The sequence below is a fragment of the Adiantum capillus-veneris genome, chromosome 2, assembly GCF_014529385.1.
Source record: "Adiantum capillus-veneris isolate H3 chromosome 2, ASM1452938v2, whole genome shotgun sequence".
Classification (NCBI taxonomy): Eukaryota; Viridiplantae; Streptophyta; class Polypodiopsida; order Polypodiales; family Pteridaceae; genus Adiantum; species Adiantum capillus-veneris.
Window position 1 is genome coordinate 103,276,076 of NC_140932.1, and position 18,693 is coordinate 103,294,768.

Here is an 18,693-nt window from a genome sequence, read left to right on the forward strand (position 1 = left end):
AACACATTTTATGACGTATGGTACTTGGATAAACAAGACAAAATTTAGGTTTAATAAATATGGCAATATAATTTGAAAAATGTAAAATTTTGATCCATGGATTTCTTGGGAGGTTATGACACCTGGATCAGAAGCGATAGTGGCCTTCTAATCAAGAATCATATGTACGCTATTACCTAAATAGGTAAATGGGTCTAGAAGAAACCATACCTATAAATACTCTCATAAATGGAGAAAAGACAATAAAGAACTGGAATACATAAACACTTTGAACAATAAGTTTAAGTTGAAAAACTTATAAGTTGGACATGGATAGCAAGTAATATAGTCCATTGACACCTATAAAACACATCCAAGGCTAACATATTTGTTATCTTGTTTGGATGGATGTAGGTGAGGACTCTATCCTTTCTTGGAATCTTTCTGGCTTGAAGCAAATGACTGTCCGTGACTTCACTGGCTCCTACGAATATTTGGGAACTACTTCTTTTGATCGGTTATTGTATTTTTACATTAGAATGAGATCTCATTCTTATAGCCATATACAAAGATAATTCTAAGACAGAGTTCTTTTTGTACTAATCATTGTCACTTTTATAAGCCAGATGAGCGTAAAAGTTCATTTATGTCTTATTACATAAGTAAAACATTTACACACACATCCTATACATGAGGTTTTTCCAACTCTTTGGGAAGACCAAGACGGTGGCTTTGTAAACTAGCTTGAATCAAAGTTCTAAGTTGGACCCACTGTCTATAATTCCTTTTTGGGTTGGCTGCTATTAGGTGGTCCCTCTTAGGCTATTATTCTGGATACCTGCTCACAGCTATTTTAGTCTCTGACTTTGCTAGTTTAAGGAGTGTAGGTCCAACCTACAATACTAATCATAATTTTCTATTAACTTTCAGGATCACATACATTATAAAGCATGAGAGTGATCCACAACCCAGAGAAGCATACAAGGATTTTAGACCAAATTAGGTTCTACCTAAAGGACCATTCTCCAAAAAAAAGCCTTCGCTATTAGGACTAGACCTTTTCTGGCTCGACTGGCCAAAAGTTGTGTTACTTCTTATCCTAAGTAATCCCCTGCTTACTAATATATTTTTCTATTGCATACCCTTGCCCTTTCGTAAGGCTTGGAATTATCCTCTGAGTGCCTCTCTCTGTGGAAACCTCTCTTTTCCTTAGATGTATTTGCAGTTTGGATGCTTCTCAATTAATCTATGATTTGGCCCTAGCCTTGGTAAAAAGTTATCTATCTTACACATGCTTTCTATCAATGATTGGGTCAAGATTTTGGCTACCTTGGACAAGGACTCCAAAGATGGGGTTGCTTTGATTTCCTATTATATAGCCCAATTACCTATACTTTCTTTACAATATCAACAAGAGCTAGCCACGTTCTCTTCCTTTGGAGATGAGCTATCTAACTTCCTCAAAAAACTATGTGGCCTGAATCCATCTTTTATTAAATATTCTAATAGCGATGTTGGAGATCATCTATGGAACCTTAGGTGCAAAGTAATCAACTTATGAGTTGATGGCCATATTTAGCCTAGCGATCCAATGACCAATGCATCACCGCCCTTTTGTAATGGCATTGAGCTACTGCGTTTTATTGGAGATGGGAGAGACGGATTGTTTGGCTATTGCTGGAGATTATATTCAGCTTTTGTCAATAAAAGGGAAGTAAGAAAACATCTCGATGTTGCCTATTCATCATTACAAGAGAAGTACATGAAAGACATTCAGCAAGTCAGAGAGGAATCCAACAAGAAGACGAAGTAGCTAAACGACAAGATGTCAAAGCTTAATCAAAAAGCAGAGCATCAAAAAATGGAGCAAGAGCGTCGTCTAGATAATTATGTTTAGCTACAACACACTGCACGTAATATGCATCGGCACATCAATCATCTCAACACATTCCATTGGGCTACCACATTTGCAAGCGTAAGAGACATGTGAGGTCTATGCTATCTTCAAGCGGTGGAGCTCAAAAGAAACGTATCATTCAAACTCGGTAGGGATACAAATGCAAACTTCTAATTTCTTACATTTTTGCCGGTTGTTGTAATTTATTTCAATATGCAAGAACTTGGTTCGGATGATCATGGGAATCGATTTCGATGCTCAAGTGATTAAACATACTCTGCTGTAGCATATTATCAAGCCAATGGAGTTGGTGGGGCTATTGGATGATCCATCCAATGCTGGCATTGCTAAAGTTTTGCGCCAGAAGTATTTCAATGAGCTAAAGAGCATTGTGTCACCTCAGGAGATGATGGAAATGTGTGACTTGGGTATTTATTTATTTAACAGAGTTCTTACTTTCCCAACATTGTGAGGCCTAGGCAATCCAAAAGCTTTAATCTTGTAATACTTAAGGACGTAAAACCAGGTTTTAGAGATGGCCCTATAACCCCTTCTACTCACCCCCAATGTGTCACAAACTTCTTGCATTTGAGAAGGTTGGACCAATAAACCCATATCTTTCAGTAAATTTTGAAATACCAATTTTTTGTGGGTTTTATTTTTGGGAAGTTTCAAATTTTTGAAAATGTCACGCTTGTACATTACCTCATTCAAGAATCTCACCCTTTCTTAAACATTGAACATATCAAATCCTAAAAGGCTAGTCACATGTTCTCTAGTAATCTTTAACCTTTTTTTTCTTTGCCCAGAACCTTATGTTAAGTTTACCACATCTCTCAGTCATTTTACTCGTGCTCTTAATCATATTGGAGTTTCTTTTAAAGTTTGAAGCTAATGATTTTCGTGTTTTAGAGATGCTATTTGGTTTTCAAGTTCTAAAATTCTTGTTGCATTCGAAGACAAAGCAGTTTGGATATATTGAATACAGTTCACTCATTGAGGAGCAAGATAGTGACCATAGGCCTGCAGTCTTTGCTAAATTAAGAGAAACACTAAGTTTACATGATGTTGGCAAGGAGCATCTGCTATTCATATGTTGGGGGAGGATCATAGAGCATCGTAATGTTACGGGCCAGAACTTGAGAACAGAAGAGGAGGATATGGGGAGCAAATATAAGAGAAAGTGGAGCATGAAACTCAGAGGATTTACAGCTGGCTATCCAAGGGAGGGAAACCGACAGGTAAAGTGATGCTCTAGCTTTAGAAAAAACCGCTCCCATCAATAAATTTTTCTATCAAAAAATAGCAGGTGAGTAGGTAAGTACTTATAGCTAATTGAAAATGTTTTTTGTGTTGTAAAAAGGATATGGGATCATTTTAAAGCTAAAACTGTCCAAACTTGGATCCCAATCCCAGGGTGGATTATCAATTGTCTTTTTGGGAAATCATTGATGTGCAAGGCCAATAGGGCTCCTGACATAGTGTCAACCATCCCCCATGGGTTAAAATAATAACAGTATAAGCTTTGAGCTCAAAATCCTGGATAGAGTATGTATAGAAGGGCTATTCTTAAGGTATCCGAATGTAAGAAAAGGGACTGTGAAAGTATGCAACTTCTCTATACCCAAGGGGATTCGTAAGCAGGTGCATGAAGTAGGAAAGTAGCATGAATCCAAGGACGCTACAAATCCCAGAAGGAGATAGCTAGATAATGATAGTTGTGAGGCATGTTATTCATTGGGTCTATTACACAACTAGGTCCATATAATGGGTTCTATGAGGGTATGCAAGGTGAGTGACACTACTCTATAACCAAGATGGCTTCTCGATCAGGTATGGTGAAGGTAATAAGCATCCAATGTGCATGAAGTGGAGGTGGTGCAAGAATTAAAGAATGGTTATGAGGTCTTCCATGTATGTGCACAGATCAGATCCAAATGTCACCAAGCAATAAAAAATATAATATTTACTAAGTGAGAAAATGTCTCTGTGTGTGTGTGTGTGTGTGTGTGTGTGTGTGTGTGTGTGTGTGTGTGTGTGTGTGTGTGTGTGTGTGTGTGTGTGTGTGTGTGTGTGTGTGTGTGTGTGTGTGTGTGTGTGTGTGTGTGTGTGTGTGTGTTTGTGTGTGTAGCTATGGCTACCTTGAGCTTCAAGCCCCTTTGAACGCATTGCACCCACCATCGATCCCTACACACTCTATTAGTCAATAAATTCTTGCATTCATCAAACAATCACACTTTTCACACAGAACCTATCTTGGCTTGCAAAATCCTCTAATGATGTTGCAATTCAATTTTGAGAAGACCTTTGTACTCCTTATGTTATATCTATTTGTGGTATCACTCTGGGTTCAATATGTTATAGGGGGACATGGATCATAATCCATGTTTGGAGAGGCTTTGACTCCAAAATTGACCCATATATAGATGTAGGTATGTATAGGCTATCCCCAAAATCTTTTTGAATTTGGACAAGAAAAAGTCAAATTTTCCTAAAATATTGGTCTACATAGCCCTTTTCACTAAAATTGGCCTATCTCTTGGTTTTGGCAACAAATTTCTACTCTTTTTACACTCAAACAATGATATCTATATACAACCAATAAAAAACAATCAAAATCTATCCCAAAAAAAAAAAAAATCAAAATATTTCCTAGGGACATGGATGTGATGGAATTTTGTTCAAAGCTTGCGCTTGGTACCCTGATATCAAACATATGCTTTTTAAGTGATTTGGATTGGTCTACGTCATCTAAAAATCAAATCCTAGGTCTGATTTTGTGATTTTTCATTATGAACTATTTTGGCCTTTTTTATCTATTTTTTGAATTTTTTGTAAATTTGTTTTTTGGGAAGTATGTTTCTATAGATCTCCGTTACAAACTGTATAGGTTTCTGCCAAAAATCTCAAATGGGGAACATGGATCGCGATCCATGTTCCATCTTCTTTGGATATGAAACTTGGTCCGTTGGTAGACTTTGCTATATGGAGCCTATTCCCAAAATCTTTTTGGATTTGTGTTTTTTATTCTCAATTTGATCCCAAACTTTGATTTCAATTGATTGAAGTCAATATTTATCAGTTGGTCTTTGTTTTCCTCTAATCAGCCTCTAGGAGGCATGGATCGCGGTCCAGCTTACTCCATAGAATCTTTGAAAATTCTAGTTTTGAATCAGCTTTCAAATCTATACCATCAAATTTTCAGTATTTCAGAGTTATGGTATGCTTGCCCAAAATATCCAATTTTTTGCCCTTTTTGCCCCGATCTTTTCAACCCAATTTGATGGTGATTATTCCTACTTGTCTTATTTCTATGTGTTGAAAAGAAACATGAAACAAAAATGAACAAAATATTACTTAACAAGGTCGTAATAGCACTCTCAAAGCAATGAGAAAATTCAAAGAATGAAATGCCTTTGGCTATCTCACTCACAACTCTCTTTACTTTTCAAGAACAGATCTAGCTAGTCCCTCAACTCTATATTTTTAATGAAATGGATGAAAAATCTCTGGATAACAAAAACTCTAAATACGCACTAGGTCACTCACCACCTAAGGATCATTCCCCGACAACAGTGCCAATGTTAGTTGGTCGCCATGATCCATAGCATAGCCTTCTTGCACTAACATACTCTTGTCAATACTTAGGGAAGTGACTTGGATGGGACATGGATACTCTTTGAGGGTGTCAACCTAAAGAAGTGAATCTAGCAAGCAAGGATGCCAGTCTCTTTTAGCTAATCGACAACTCAAAGACCAAAAAATTGCAAATATCTCACCACTTTCGGACATCATGCTATTACAATGACTAAACAGATTCGGCTAGCCACAAAACCTTAGGGGAAGGTATACTAGGTCTAAGTGGACAAGTCTACAGAATCTGGTAGCATTTCGACAAGGTACAAATGTAACATTTAGATGGCCTAGCAACTTGTGTGTAGCGGAAAATAGCATGAACATAGTGAGCATTTCATTAGAATAGATTCCTAATGAGAATAACAAGAGTGCTTGGGTGGAGAGAGCAACAAAAAGTATAACACCTAGTTAGATAGCATGAAAAATACTTCAAAAGAGAGAGAAATTAAGCAATTGACAAAATTTAAGGACCATGGAGAAAGGCTTTGTATTATGGTTTCTCCCATCAAGAGAGACATTTTACAATACAATTCTTTGTGCTACTTCAATACTAGCTAGTGCAATGAAGATGGAAACTTCAAGCACTAAGCAAAACACTTATCAAACACAGCATCAATTCCCTCACGGTCTCAGACACAAGACCTCACACACCTTCGAAGATGGTGAGAGCTAGCGGGGTATGAGAGTAGATTGAGAGGAAGGAGGAGTAGTCTTACGAGAAAGATATACATCTCCTCACATAATCACTCGTATTAGCATAGCTTGGCTTAGTAATTAGCATGGTAGAGGATATGAGCATGCATTGAAGCTTGGATCTTGGTTGGATTTGCATCACAAATCCAAGAGTTGTTGGTGTAGGCCTCCCTTCTCACAAGCTTGGAGTATGTGGTAAGCTTTCCATAAAGCTTGAGAAGGAGAAAGAGAGAGTCTTCTTGCTTCACACATTGATTGTGTGAGTGTGTGAGTGAATAATGCCTTGAGAAAATCAGCCCCCTCTCTCTCTTGGTCGACCCCCCTTGCTAATTGCTCATGCTACAGCCCTATTGGACCTCCCCAGCCTCAGCCAATGGAAATTAAGCAGCATAAGTGATAGTCTTCTGACATGTGTCCCCCTTTCCCCTTTTGTGAGAGCTTTAGGTAATTAATAAAAATGCAACTAAACTCTCATTGGACCCCTTTTCCTCCTGGCCAATAGGAATCAAGCAAGCCATTAGGCTGGTGAATGACTATTCGACCAACTGTCCAATAGTCTTCTAGAGAGCTTAATTTCTTATTGGTTCTTTTATTAAGTGTTTTTAAATTGATTAAACTAGATTTACTCTAGCCTAATTCTCATTAGTCCACCTCCAAGGTCATCCAATAGGATTTGAGTACACCTTGTGGTGGGCATCTGGGCTAGGGAGCAAACATGTGTCCCTCATTCCCTTTGTGTAAAGGGAGCTTGTGTGTGTGTGTGTGTGTGTGTGTGTGTGTGTGTGTGAGTGAGAGAGAGAGAGAGAGAGAGAGTTTCTCTCTCATCTCCTACAACTAGTCTCGCCCCCTCCATTGAGGGATGCATGAAGACTTTTGGGACACACACAAAGCATCCAATTCCCCTAATGTTTGACCTTTGGACACAACCTTTGAATTTTGGAACCTTAGCATTTTGGAAGTCTTAATGGGCTGAACCATAGGGCTGTTGCACATTGCTCTTTTGCAGATGGCCCCCCCTTTGGATCCCTATTTTCTGTCCTTTGGATCCTTACTGTGCCCGGTCTGCCAGCCTAGCCAATATTCTAGCTTTTTTTCCTCCTGGCACATCCCCATATTAAATGATCAGTTTAACATGAGAAAATCATTCAGGAGAATTAGATATTTTATGACATTACCTCTCCCTTGAAATTATAGTCGTCCTCGACTATGGGGTAGAGAAGATAAAGCATATTCATTAGTCCTTTTCCTAGCGGGTAGAGGATCCCTATGTTACCCTACGACATCGTTCCAGAATGGATGACTAGTCCATTTGGCGCTTGAGAGCCTAAGCTGCCGCAAGCATGTCTGCACATTAGTCCTATCTATCTTCCATAGTAGAGTGACAAGCTCTACTTGGTGTTTGGGAGACGTCGTCTCCGCAAACTTGATCTAAGCATGCATACTACTTCACATTTGTGCACAATAAAGAAAAAGAGAGTATTATAAGACAAAAACTTTGTTCATTTTTAACATTTGTACATTTGCTTACTCTAAGGAAGCATTGTAAGCATTGACAAGGTTTAGGTTATCCTTTAATGTATGCCTTGCATCCATCTAGCATCTTCAATAGGATAATTCTTAAACTTAATAAGATATCTTCGGATAGTCTTACCACCTCTTAGTACCTTGTCTTCATGTCGGAGAATGGACTCGGACTGCAGCACCTCTTCTTGGTCCTCGATCTCCGGCGGGTCTTCAATAGTAGGTTGTTGATGTGGCTCTCCTTTGTAAGGCTTTAATAGGCTCACATGAAAAGCATTGTCTATGAGCCAATGGCTAGGCAACTTGAGTTGATAGGCCATCTCATTGATTGGCCTAAGAATCTAGAAGGGACCATAGTACCTTTTTGCTAACTTAGCATAGTACTTTTGGTGTCCCGTAGGATTCTTGCCGTCGTGTGCCTTAATCGAGCCTTGGGAAATTTCAATAAGACCCAATCATTTTCTTTAAAGTCTTGGGCTCTTCTGTGCTTGTCAGCAGTAGCCTTTTGCCTTTACTGTGAGATAGAGATAGCATCCTTAATCTTTTGAAAAAATTCTTGTAAGTCTCAGCTATAATCATCTGCAGCGAATATCTTCCTGTGTATCTTAAGTAGCAGGGGACTTTTTGATCTTCCCTCAATTACATCAAAAGGTGCTTTTCCCGAGGAAGTATGTACAGTGTTATTGTAGACATACTCCACTAAGGGTAAGTACTTCTCCCATTGGGATCTTTAATCTACTTCCATTACATAGGCTTTTAGTAGATCGAGAATTGTTAGGTTATCTATTTCACTTTGGCCATCCGTTTGCGGGTGATAGGCCGAAGAGAAATTTAGCCTTGTCCCTAAATTCTCAAAGAGACCAAACCAGAAATTACTGGTCATTCTAGGATCTATATCCAACACTATGGACATTGGCAAGTCATGGTACTTGAAGATTTGTGAAATGAAGAGGGTTGCCATTTGATGGGCTTTGATAGTCTTTTTGACAGGTATAAAATGAGCTTGTTTACTGAACCTGTCTACCATCATCCACATTCCCGTATTCCCATGGATAAACTTAGGCAATCCAAAGATAAAATCCATGGATATTCTCTCCCATGGTGAATTAGGGATTGGCAAAGGTTGAAGCAATCCAGGTTGATTCCCTCTATCAAACTTTGTCTTTTGGCATACCACACATTTAGAAACATACTCTTGTTTGTTTGATTTCATGGTAGGCCAATAAAAATGTTTCAATCCCCATTACATTAGTTTCTCACGGAATGAGTTAGTAACACATAGTCTATTGTCATAGAGAAGATAACCATCTTGTAAAGTAAATGGTTCCCCTTTCTTCCCTAGTGCAAGGACTGAAATCACATCTTTAAAATCGGGATCAATAGCATACTCATCTATCATAGAAGATAGATCATTGTGAGTTGCTATGGAAACCTCATTCACTCTCGACCGTCTTGAGAATGCATCAGCTACTTGATTATGCTTGCCAGCAATGTGAGCAATATGAAAATGAAATTGCGAAAGGAAATTTTTCCACCTCATTTGTTTGTCGGAGAGCTTGGTTTGCGTCATGAAGTACTTAAATCTTTGATGATCCGTTCAAAGAATGAAAGGAGTCCCCAATAAGTAGTGCTTCCATGAGTCTAAGGCATGTAGAACTGCAAGGGGTTCCTTTTCATATATGCCTAGAGCTTGCTCAATAAAGTGGAGCCTTTGACTTTCATAGCCTATGGCGTGCCCTTCTTGGAGAAAAACAGACCCAAGGCAATCACCACAAGCATCACATTGGACCTCAAATGGCTTTGAGAGATCCGGTAGTGTTAGCACGGGTTGAGAGATAAGCTTTTCGAAAGCATTGTCCTCCTTGGCAGACCATGTGTACCTAAAGTTTTTCTTTGTTAGGTCATGTAATGGCCGTGCTATTAGTGAGAACTTTTCTATGAAGCATCTATAGTATGTACACATACCTACAAAGCTTCTTAGCTCATGAAGATTCCTTGGTTTAGGACATTCTTTTATTACCTTTAACTTTGATGGATCCATTTGGATGCCATCTTGAGAGATAATGTGACCTAAATATTGAATCTCTTGTAAGAAAAATTCACTTTTCTTTCGATTAACATAAAGTTTATTCTCTCTTAGAACTTGAAATATTACCTGGAGGTGTTGCTTGTGTTCGTCTAATGAATTAGAGTAGATGATGATATCATCAAATAACACTCCAGTAAAGGTTCAGTGAGCCTTGAATAGCTTCTCCATCAAGCGATTGAATGTGGCTCGTACATTGGTCAACACAAAAGCATAACAATGTATTCGTAAAGACCAAACGTAGTGCAAAATGCGGTCTTTACAATGTCTTGATCTAGTATCCATATTTGATGATAGCCACTTTTTAGGTCAATCCTACTGAAGTAGGTGGACCCTTGTAGCTTATCAAATAGGTCTTCTACCCGTGGAATGGGAAACCTATTCTTAATAGTGATCCTATTTAGTGCTCTATAGTTGACACACATGCGATATGTGCCGTCTTTCTTTTGCACTAATAGCATAGGAGAAAAAAATGGAGATGAGCTAGGCCTAACCATGCCCTTCTCAACTAACTCATGCATTGGCCACAGTATCTCCTCTTGTTGAGCTTGAGAAACTCTATAAGGAGGTTTGTTAGGCGGTGAACTTCCTAGAAGAAGTTCAATTGCATGGTCATCATTGCCTCGTTTAGGAGGTAGCTCACAAGGGATGTCGTCAATAAAAACATCTTGAAACCCCTTGAGAAAATTGGATAACTCTAATTCCTTTTCATTGTGTATATTTTCTTTTGCTAAAACATAGGTTCATTTTAAGAGTCTTTAACAAAAATTATGTACATGGAAATAGAGCTCTTTATTGACTTATTGAAAGCTTGAGTATGTACAATGGGTATGGTGTTACCCATTTCCTTAGCATCTATCTACATATCTTTTTCCCTGAACCTAAAGGAGATTCTTGTTTTAGGGAATTTAACATTGGCAGCCATGCGATCAAACCATGGTGCCCCTAGGATTACATCCTCATGCTTGAGAGGAGAGATAAAGAAGTCCTCTTTGTCCACATAGCTTTGGACATGGAGCCTCAATTTCCCGATTAAGGGAGTGACTGAAGCTTCTTGCCCCTTGAAAGCACCATCTGCGGGTAGGACATCTCATAAGCTTGTATGCCTAGCTTGGTGGCCAACTCTGTGGATATGAAATTGTGAGTAGAACCAGGGTCAAAGAGAATATAAGTATCATGTTCTCTTACCTTTCCCCAAGCATGGCATAGAGGAGATCCTTTGTGGTGAGTTTCCTCCTCTTGGATTTCAACCAAGGTAGCTCTAGGAGGCTCATGGCGGGTGTTCTTTTGGGGACAAGCCCGGTACGCATGCCCTTGCTCGCCGTACTTGAAACAACGGTTATCCTTGTGATAACGCTCAAGGGGTGCAATTTTTGGGCGAGCAATTTCTGGCAAGCGCTTTTTAAGAATCGGGCGAGCGGATTCCCAAAAGAAGAGATAATCTACCCATCTATCTCTCTCTCTCTCTCTCTCTTCAACTAAAATTTGATTGTCGTTTCACGGGCCAACTTACATTCAAACAAAAAATACAATGGATGCATTCAATACACTATTAATAAGACAAACAGAAGTTCCTTACACACAGTTATGGTCTATTTCACATAGCAAACCCCAAATCTATGTGTTCCATTGCATCAATAGTATATACATATGGGGGGGGATACATCGTGGGTGAGGTGGATGAAAGAAGGGCGATGGGGGACCATATGCTCTGGGAGGAAACAAAGGTCGTGCCTATGGGGGTAGTGCACGAAATGGTGGGGGAACTCCTCCAAATGGCAGAGGGTACGAACTATATGTGGGGGGGGCTGTAGGTAGTGAAAGAGGCAATGGAGTCAACTCCGGGTGGGGCCTCAGATGTGGAGGCAATGAATGCGCTGGGAGACGGTCTAGTTGCACGCCATGCCAAAATTGGGGCCGTGAAAGTGGGATACGAAGCTGCTACTACCCCGCCCTGAGTGTTGAGTGGTGTCGGGAAAGGTGGCTCCAGCGGATGAAGCTGCTCTGTCACGTGCTTTGGTTTCTAAGTTACCTGAGTTCTGACACTCCTATGAAACATCAATGTCGAGCCTAAATCGGAAGGTAGGCGCTGAGCTGGCTCTAGACAAGACAAGCAATGAAAACTGACCAATCCTTCTCACAACTGATGCAATGCCTGCGTAGTAGTAAACACTGTGCCGCCAATGTCCCCACTCCTGCAAAACAATCCAACACAGCATCTCCCATGTCTGTGAAGGTACCTAGTAGCCATCTACAAAAAAAAAGTAATCTTTAGATTTGTTATACCTATAATTTTATAAGAACATGAAGAAAAACTTCCAGAAAGTTTCTACCACCTGGCAAATGTTGGACTCCTCTCAACACCTCTACGATAAGGCCTGCCCATACGATCAAGCGTCCACTGTGTGGAATCTGAACCTGGTAGCTTCTCCCACAACATGTCATCATCTGCAGAGAAGCCACGTACATTTTCTGCAATCTCTCCATCCGCTCGATCATACCTGGGAAGCCGACACCCACCAGTTCTAGGGGGTGAAAAAATGACCAACAACAAAGTACCAACCTACAAATAACAGTAAAACATTATTATTTTGAAATGCAAACATTGAAGTTACTATTCAGTATCAAAACAAAAAATAACATACCCCCTCTAAATACTCCTGAACAGTCGTGCAACTAGACTCCGGCAGCCGTATGTACAATATCCTCACCAACTAGAAACAAGCTCCCTCTGCCTTCGAAATGACAATGGACATATGTTCTGCACGACATGTCGCCACAACCATGCCATCAACTCGGTTGCCAGAAGGAATGCAGCATCCACAAGCTCACTATCCCATTGGTTCCATAAAGGAACCCCACCCGTGCTAGCTGCATGTGGCCTAGTGTGTAAGGGAAAGGCCATGTACATAAACGTATGCCACCCAATCTCAAGCTGGGGTTCATCTACCCTGTTCCTGATAGAGAGCCCAAGAATCTACGTAGTGAGTGCATAGAACTACATGCAATCTTTGTTAGCACTAAAATTGTGGACATAACTTTGATTGTAAATTAGCGTGGCTTACCTGTCATTGCACAACACATCTGGAATAGCTTTTGCCAAGCACTTGACACTAGCATGCACTGCAAGGTGGCGTGGCTCTCCATGCATATATGTATGTAGCAACATAACATGAAATATATCTTTCAAGCAATGCTAAAGAGAACAACACAAAATTAACCATTTTCACGTACCTGGATGGTTATTTCCCACAACTCTGGCCATGTCTAATAGGTCCTCTACAGCCCTGCCATGTGATGGTGAACATGGAGGGGACTCCTGAATGCCCCCACTGGTCTTGGAGTGAAGGAAAGTGTCGGTACATTGTGGCTCATAGCACCAAGGCTATGAGCACTATCGCTGACTTCTACATAATACTCCTCAACCACATGCTCTCTCTCACTATCACTGGAAACAACAGCCCTCTTCTTTCTCTTCCCACGTTGCCGGTCATCCAATAGTGCTCGCGAGTCTTTCTTTGAGGCCTGTTTCTTTTTGTCCGGTTTCTTTGATGTGTTTGGAGATAGAGCATCCTCTATCACAACCGCTTTCTTCCGTGATCCAGTATGCTCCGCTATTAATTAAAAAAGAACAGTTATTGAGCCCATGTTGTATTGTTGCATGGCAAAAGTAAAAACTATATAGAATGATACCTATGTATAGCGCTTCCTCTTTGGGTGGGTACTCCTTGTCCGGGTAGTCCAGCCACCAAGGACACTTGAGCCACGCTCCCTTTGGCCGCAAGTCGTCTATCCACTCGTCAAGATATAAGCCCATCTCCTCTCTCTCTCTCTCCGACATGTACCATGCATCACTGGGGTACTCGGGAATGGGAAAGACAAGAGCATCTCTCCACCATCTACAAGACAGACCACAATGTTTTGAGCCACCAAGAACAAGATTAGTGTATCCTACTACATTCTTCATTTGTCAATTAAACATGTCAAACATGTACAACAAGCGTCCTGTCGTGTAAGCAAAGTGGGGTTGCTCTTCGGGATCCTATGTGGACTTGATCCGAGCACTCCACTTCTTGAAGGCCTTGTCAAAGTGCTTGCGTCTGTATGTCAGTACTGTGTGGGCAAGTGTGCCACCATGCCTACCTTCAACCTTCTCGTGCTTGATAGCAACATTATGATTCTCGGCCTCCATTTTCTCGGCCATCTCAAGCACTCTCCTGCAGCAAATAATAAGTCACAAGTTAGATTATCAACAAATTTCTAGTTGGTGCACATAATCACTAAATCTAACCTTTCCAATTGCCACCAATACACATGATATCAAAGCCACTGGATCGAGGCCTTCTCCGTCAACCCTATGCCATTCTCCTTCAAGGATGCATCACCACCTTGGAGCAAATCAAGCAAGCGGCACTTCCTAGCAAAGAAAAAGCGAGACTTATTTTTCATTGCTACATAATAAAAAGAGAAAGATATCGAATGATTTAAATGACATTTACTTACTCTTTCGGGCTAACGTGTGCACGCGCAACCTCTGCCACTCTCGAGGGTGTCATTTTCGTGGTCTTCTCGCCCCAACCTATAAATGATATACATTTCTGGAAAAAATCGTTGCCATTCTCTGGATTTGCAATGGTGGCTATTTGCACATAAAATATTGCTCCATTTGAGATAGCGCTAGATTGATGCTTTTCTCATATGCGTCAGGTGCCAACTCGTAGTCAAAACTCCCTTTTGATGGCAGCCCTTCTGTTTTACTACTATACATAGCATCTAACTCTTCCTATCATTTGCCAAGGACTCAATCAAAATACACATAATAAGATTTTGCAATCAAAACATATTCTCATTTAACATTGGTTTAAAGCATACCTTCCAAATGAGTTGCGCAAGGACAGCCATTGGCAATTTTAGCCACTTTGACTTGTTTGGAGCCCTAAAATTCAAAGCCCTTTCTATTGCCAAACGCGCTCTTTCGGGAAATTTTTGCAAAAGTGAAGTAGGGTCCGCCAACCCTAGCTTTCTCATCATGAAAATATCATGAGCAGTTGTGTGAGGCACTGAAACCCTCGTGGCCCTATTTAACACTCGATTTTAATTTACATTGTCAAAAAAATAAGATGCATTTACATTCACACAAAAAAAGTTGGGCTTATCTATTGATCATTCCCAAAACCAATAGAAACTCCACTGTCTCATGGGGTTGAAAATCAACTAGAACGCACTCCACCTTTGGTGCCTTGTCAATTGGGATGCCATTCTCGTTCATCCACCGCATCCATGCCTCCAATCTGTGATTACCATCCCAAACCACAAAGTACCTCTCGACCATGTGACTAAGTTCGGGGATTTGACGAAGCTCCTCATCCAAATCATATGACATTGCAAGATCCCTCGAAGGGTGACCACGACGAGAAAATTGCTTGTGATCCTCCCTAGGAATCCGTTCACTAACAATAAATCTTGCCATGGTTGGTTGATAGCTTTTGTTTGCAATGGAGAGTTGAAAATCCACCACATGGTCATCATGCGTGCGGATGGCGGGGTTTGAAAGAAGTCGACATAGAGGCAAGCATGGAAGTTTGCCATCGTATGGAGCTCTATGAGAATCCACCCAGCCCAATGGATGTGCTTGTCGACCACATTTCCAAACGCTTCATCTCTTACATCTTCAATTGTTGTAGCTGTTTCCACATGATGACTGGGTCCGCCACTTGATTGTGTTGTTCCATCCACTCCAGTTACGATTGGACACAATGCGATCTAAAGAACTCAAGGCTTGAGATTGTTCGGTATCTTGAGTGCATCGCGGAGGGACTTCTTGCGACGTACTAACATCAACCTCATCCATGGCGTGTGTGTGGACACACACACTTGGCACTCCACGTGGCCACGTAGGCCACCTTGTGGCCACGTGGACTTGCCACGTGTATCGTCGATAGCCGACGGTACGTGACGTGCCATGTGGCCTAGCAACTACCATGCAAGCAGCACGTAGGCCACGTGGTCGCCACGTGTACCATCGTTAGCCGACAGTACACGTGGCAAGTCCACGTGGCCACGCGATGGCCTGCATGGCCACGTATGCATGTCCACACACACACACACACATGCTGGTGTGCGAGTGTGTGTGTGTGTGTGGATTACCGCTGGCCACACGTTGGCCAGGGGCGGACACATGCCCCCGCGTGGGGGGGTGTGGCCGCCCATGGCCAACGTGCTGGCCAGGGATGCGTGGCCGCCCATGCTGGCCATTAACGCTTGTCCATGGGCGCCCATGGCCAATGCGCTAGCCAGGGGCGCGTGGCCGCCCATGGCCAACACCGGCAAACCCCGTCCCGCCCCACCCCCCACCTACGCCCTCGCCCCCGGTAGCGCCCCTGCCCTCAAACCGGCAATGTCCCTGCTCCGGTAGCGCCCCCGGTAGCGCCCTTGCCCTCTCCCCCGGTAGCGCCCCTGTCTGCAAACCCCAGCCTGCCCCCCCCCCACCCCGCCCCCGGTAGCACTAACGCACACGTCCCCCCCCCCCTTCTTCGCCCCCCCAACCCTTCGACTTACAGCTTCTTGCCCCCCTCTCGTTAGCACACGTGACTGTTCACACATCTCCCTTACACATAGACAATGAAAAAAAAATTAAATAATTAATTGACCTAAATTTTATTTTTTATCTATTGCACTAAAGTAATATTCACGTGATCACACAGTCACACAGTCACAAAAAAATATTTTTTATATTAATTTATTAAAATAATAAAATAATATTAATTTTAAATTTATAACGGCTATATTATCAGACGTGAATATATAAACAATTTGTTAGTTTATAAAATGTAATCTTGTGCTTAATTATTTGTTTAGCATTTTAATATGGCTTGCTCTTTATTTTTTCTGGGTAAAGAGTTTTCTTATCCTTTTTACAATGGTAAATTCATAATATCTTAATTATTTCTTTTAGAATTAATTTCTCCAATGCAATTTACAACTTTAGATGCAATCATCGAAGTTGGTGATATTGAAATGAATTTGCCTCTTGAGAGGACGTCAACAATTGGGTGAATTCAACTATGTACTGGATGAACATCTTTCACGTAAATACAAAGTCAACGTATCCCATCAAACACAATATGCAAGCTCACCTAGCACGACTCCCATTGCCATTGTAAATAGTCCGTCATAGGTGCAATTCGGTCAGAAGGAGTTAATAGATCTATGCACCCCCCCTCGAGTTTTGCGCTCAAATAGCTTCAAAAGAAGTACAAGACAAAAACTCTTACAGGCCGAAAAGAAGGGTACATTGACAAAGCTTTTAATGCAAATACAACAAGTGGAACAAGTTACAGAGATTCCAAGGTCTTTCAATGGTGATCTTGCTTTAGAATTTCCACCTACCATGGGAAAGTTGTACCATATGGATGCAATGGAGCATAAGTATGATCCTCATTTGTGGTCGAAGCCACAAACGTCCAATATTGTTTTTTCAGGTGTAGTGCGTCTTAGTCATTGCATAGGATCTCTCAAGTGCATAATTGAAACATGTGTCCACTTGGTTAATTATCATCTTCCCAATACAAGTCATTTCAAGGGTACATACAAAAGGCAACTGCACCTGGACAATATTGTAAGATTGGAGATAAGAGCCTTACATGCCACTTTTGTAAGGCAATTGCTTTCTGTATTGCAACATGTGATTGTGTAGCATACTATGTCATGCCATCCGATGAGACTGCCACTAGAGTCATGATTCATTGTGGCACAAATCGACACGATGTGCGCAGCGGCACATCCAAAACACTAACGGACAACACCAAGGTGATGGTGCAAAGGATTTTGATTGTTGACCCACACGCAGGAGCCAGGAAGGTTCAAATGTGTTTGGCAAAAGAAATTATAAGTACAACACTTCTTTGCAATAACACCAACAAAGGAATTTTAGGCAAGCAACAGCTATTTGCAATTGCTGAGGAGTTGGGGCCATTGGTGCAAGATAATTGGTATGAGCATTTCCTAGATTCTTATTTCGATGCAAAACTCTATGCTAAATTATTTTTTATCTAAACACTTTGAACATTGTTAGGTTTCGAAGGTCAGTATCTATTTTACGTAGAGGGGTTGACAAAGAATCTTTCGTCATTGATGCACTCCTAAAGCTGAAGCGAGACTGCACATATGACTTTTTCCATGGAAGCCGGTTTCCTGGTCAAGGTACGGAGGGGGAGAAATGTTATGTCTTCAAACCGAATGAGACAAGATCGGGATGTTGATCTTCGACGTGCATGGATCCAGTTTTATCGCACCAGTGTCGTGTAGCTCTGCTGCCATGATGAGAAAAAGAGCAGAGAAATGAAAGCTAAGCTTCCTTGAAGTCTACACATTAAGTGAGCAGTGATCAGGGCTTGATAATAGGCTAAGCTTAATGATTAATGTATGCCAGATGCGGCTTAGAAGGGCCAACAGATACCTCAATGATGCCAAAAATGAGTATGCTTGCAGTGACCACAGATGAGAGATTATGATCTAGAACTGTAGTGCTTGAAGTGCTCTACCGGCCTGTCTTTACAGCTCGTCGATTGGAGCTACGGTGAAGAAGTTATGGCAGTTTAAAGTTTAAGTCGATTGCAGATCCGTACCGAATTGGGCAACTACAGATGAGGTGACACAAATGGAATGAATACACGGGCCTGAAGTGCTCAATTTGTGGAGCGCGTCGGTCTTTTCAGATCAGTGATCGGAGTCCTGGTCGCCAAGACATTAGCCGTTAAAGATTCACCGGGGGCCGGCTCCGTACCAGTTTGGTCTGCTCGATCGGTGTGCCATCTGGGAATTTTTTAGCTTCATCCAGGTTGAAATGCAAGAGCAGTAAGTGATTTAGGAGTATCATGTC